Source organism: Arvicola amphibius, chromosome X (genome assembly GCF_903992535.2).
Source record: "Arvicola amphibius chromosome X, mArvAmp1.2, whole genome shotgun sequence".
Taxonomy (NCBI): Eukaryota; Metazoa; Chordata; class Mammalia; order Rodentia; family Cricetidae; genus Arvicola; species Arvicola amphibius.
The window spans coordinates 85,081,437-85,085,857 of NC_052065.1; the positions used below are offsets into that span (position 1 = coordinate 85,081,437).

The window sequence follows — 4,421 nt, forward strand, 5'->3', positions numbered from 1 at the left end:
GTTAACACCATGTGGCTCGTTTATATATTTTTAGAGTTAGAGTTCAGGCCAGAATACAAACCAATTGATTTTATCATGCCATCTTCATACACAGCTCTTATAATAGTTCTTATTTGTTCCCTACCCCACTTTAGTCCTTCATTCCTTCCCTCCAGCCAGTTTTCTTTCTTTTCCCAGTTAGTCTCCTTTTCTACTTTTCTATTATATATTCCATTATTCCCTACTCCCTTTAGATATCTTTCCCCTCTTCAATGGTCCTTTATTTGAACTTTTTTTTTAGTTCAAGACAATCCATGACATTTTTATGGAGACTTTTAGTTTATAATGAGGTAAAAGGAAACTCAGTTCTTTTTAATACTTTACACAACTTTAGTAAAATATCTGAGACTTAAAGTGTCTTCCAGGGGATAACATTTCTCATAAATTGAGATCAAGTAAACAAGCTTTAACTCCTTGAAATTTCCAGTTGACTCTTCCCTTAAAATAGTAACAAGCTCTAATTAGTCACATAAAGTTTCAAGGCCAAGTTTTTATTATTGATGTCTTTGAAAAACTGGTTTCAGTCAATATCTACCAATTCCACTTCAAAAATGAGTTTGGCATTTGGTGGAATTTTGGCATCAGGCTGTTCTTTCTTTCCATAGGCCCATTATGGTTCAATCTCCAGTCGAGCCTTTTCTCCATTACTCATAGCCAGGAGTGCTTCATCCCATCCTCTGATAACCTTGCCTATTCCAACCTTGAAGCTTAAAGGCTTGGCATTTTTCTTCTTCTTTGAACTTGTTTGAATACTAGTATCAAAAACAGTTCCATCCAGGAGTGTCCCTGTATACCAGCAATGAACAACGTCTCCCTTTTGAGGGAAGTTAGTTTTATCTCCCTTTTTTAGAACAGATTTTGTATATTTTGGTGGGCCCTCATCCACAGTCTCCTCAGACCTGCTTTCTCAGGGCTTCTCGTCGTTAAGCTTCACATTCTTCACTTGCTCAGACACTTTACTCACAGTCTCTGTGCCCTTGAAACGCTTACTTTCAAAAAGATTGGGAAGTACTCTACAACAAATGGGCACAGGGAACTGTTTCCTGCGCATAACCCCAGCTGCACAGACATTAAGGGCAACATTGAATAAATGGGACCTCCTGAAGTTGAGCAGCTTCTGTAAAGCAAAGGACATTGTCACTAAGACACAAAGGCAGCCTACTGACTGGGAAAAGATCTTCACCAACCCTGCAACTGACAAAGGTCTGATCTCTAAAATATATAAGGAACTCAAGAGACTAGACGGTAAAATGCCAATTAACCCAATTAAAAAATGGGGCGCTGAACTGAACAGAGAATTCTCAACAGAAGAATTTCGAATGGCCAAAAGACACTTAAGGTCATGCTCAACCTCCCTAGCTATCAGGGAAATGCAAATCAAAACAACTTTGAGATATCATCTTACACCTGTCAGATTGGCTAAAATCCAAAACACCAATAATAACCTTTGCTGGAGAGGTTGTGGGGTGAGGGGTACACTCATCCATTGCTGGTGGGAATGCACACTTGTGCAACCACTTTGGAAAGCAGTGTGGCGGTTTCTCAGGAAATTCGGGATCAACCTACCCCAGGACCTAGCAATTCCACTATTGGGAATCTACCCAAGAGATGCCCAATCATACAACAAAAGCATATGCTCATCTATGTTCATAGCAGCATTATTTGTAATAGCCAGATCCTGGAAACAACCTAGATGCCCTTCAGTGGAAGAATGGATGAAGAAACTGTGGAATATATACATGCTAGAATACTACTCAGCGGTAAAAAACAATGACATCTTGAATTTTGCAGGCAAATGGATGGAAATAGAAAACACTATTCTGGGTGAGGTAACCCAGACCCAAAAAGATGAACATGGGATGTACTCACTCATAATCGGTTTCTAGCCATAATTAAAGGACATCTAGCCTATAAATTTGGGATCCTTGAGAAGATAATAAGAAGGTGAACTCCCCAAAAAAGATATAGTAATCCTCCTGGATATTGGAAGTAGACACGATCGCCAGGCAAAATTGGGAACTTGAGGGTTGGGCGAGACTGGGCCAAGGGAAGATGGGGAGAGAAAAGTGTGAAGGGGAGAATGGGGGGAGCTCGGAGGAATGGGGTGCTTGGGATATAGGAAGGGTGGATATGGGAGCAGGGAAGCATATATCTTAATTTAAGGAGCTACCTGAGGGTTGTCAAGAGACTTGACCCTAGAGGGGTTCCCAGGTTTCCAGGGAGACGCCCCCAGTTAGTTCCTTGGGCAGCTGAGGAGAGGGAGCCTGAAAAGGCCAGTTCCTATAGCCATACTGATGAATTTCTTGCATATCACCATAGAACCTCCACCTGACGATAGATGAAGAAAATGACAGAGCCCCACATTGGAGCACCGGACTGAGCTCCCAAGGTCCTGATGAGGAGCAGAAGGAGCAAGAACATGAGGGAGAACGTCAGGAACGTGAGGGGTGCGTTCACTCATGGAGACCGTGGGACAGAACTAAAGGGAGATCACCAACTCCAGTTGGAATGGGACTGATGGATCATGCGACCAAACCCGTCTCTCTGAATGTGGCCAACAGCGGGGGCTGACTGAGAAGCAAAGGACAATGGCGCTGGGCTCTGATTCTTCTGCATGGACGGGCTCTGTGGGAGCCTTCTCAGCTTGGTCGATCACCTTCCTGGACCTGGGGGGAGTTGGGAGGACCTTGGACTTAGCATAGAGTGGGGAACCCTGATGGCTCCTTGGCCTTGAGAGGGAGGGAGGGGAGGTATGGGTGGAGGGGAGGGGAGGGAAGGGGGAGAAGGAGGGGAGGGAAGGGGGAGGAGGAGCGGAGTGAGGGGGGAGGAGGAGGGAAGGAGATGGAAATTTTTAAACATAAAAAAAATAAACCATGAGAAAAAAAAAAAGATGGTTATAAGCTGTAACCAAATGGTCCTTATTAGCAGTCTTAGCTACATTTTTAATGTTTCCCAACAATTTATGCTCTGCAAGAAACGAATCTGAACCGTGATCCTGCAGAAACTTGATAATGTCCTTCTTGGGCAGCTGCTCGCTCCACAGCTGCTTCACTGTCCATGCACACTGGAGAACAGCCGCTGCCATCTTCCCCCACTGCCGCTGCCGCCCTTTATTTGAACTTTGTTATCTAAAATGCACACATGTAAATATAAATACATGAATAAATTATATTTAGGTTCTACAGATGAGAAAGAACATGGATTTTTATCTGAATCTGGTTTATTTTATTTAATGGTAATTTTCAGTTCTATTAATTGTAAGACAAATGTCCTCATATTTCTGTTCTTCACAACTTCCTTTCCCTATATGCAAAACATTTTCTTTATGTAGCCATTTGCTGATAAATATGCAGGCAAGTTCCATTTCTTAACTATTTTGGCTAGGATTTCTACAAATAAGGATGTGCAAGTGTCTGCAATATGTTATCTTAGAGTCCTTTGGGAATGCATTCAAGAGATATGGGCTGGTCATGTGGTCGTTTTTGAGACTATGACCATAGTGATGCTTATAGTGACTCTACTACAAGCTTACATTTTCTTTGAGAATGAATAAGAACTCCCTTTTCTACTTTGTCACTAGCATTTTTCCTTGTTGATAACCATTTTGGTAAGAATGAGACAAAAATCTCAAGTAGGTTATTTTCCATCTCTTTTTGGAGTTAAATATTGTCTATGAGTCTTGATTGAATTATTGAAATTTGAGAAAAAGCTGACCTTTATCAGTTTCAAATGGAATTTAAATTAAAAGAGTATGTTTATTTACCCATTATCCTTTAAAATAATACTCGAAATTCACTAGATTCAGGGAATCCAGTATCCCCAAAAATTGAAAAATAAGCTTTTACATTCAATGCTATTGAAATCTTGGGATTGTTTCCACAATATTACATTGTTTATCCAGGTTTTTGGCAGGTACCGTATTCTCCATTTCAGAACAAGAGAAGAATGATAACCTAATCAAAATATAACTTTAGTTTTATTGGAGAAAGTATTTTCATAGTATCCAGCTCTTATTTGACAAAGTAAAAAAAAATGTAACACAACTTGAGCCAACAAATACCTGTAAATTAGAATCCAAAAGTTGTAATATTTTCATAAGTTTATTTGTTATAACAGTTTAGACTTTCATGTAAGATCTGCATTAGACAACTTCAAATAAAATAAAATATACAACAAATTAAAAATTCTACTGAAGCATTGTTATAGTGCAAAAGACATGCAAATAACTTTTGATTATATCCTACAACTACTGACTTTTTGGCAGTTGACATTACTGAGTAGACAAAAGAATCTTCCCCTTGAATAATCAACAATATCTTTGCACAGTAACATTATTAGTATAATGCATTATCTTAAGGTTTGACCTCATTTAATATATCAAA

At 39.8% G+C, this 4,421-nt stretch overlaps 1 pseudogene; it reads right to left on the reverse strand.

Moving 5' to 3' along the window:
• Window positions 1–478: 478 nt before the first annotated feature.
• LOC119805475 lies at window positions 479–3,124 on the reverse strand (annotated as a pseudogene).
• Between the last annotated feature and the right edge of the window lie 1,297 nt (window positions 3,125–4,421).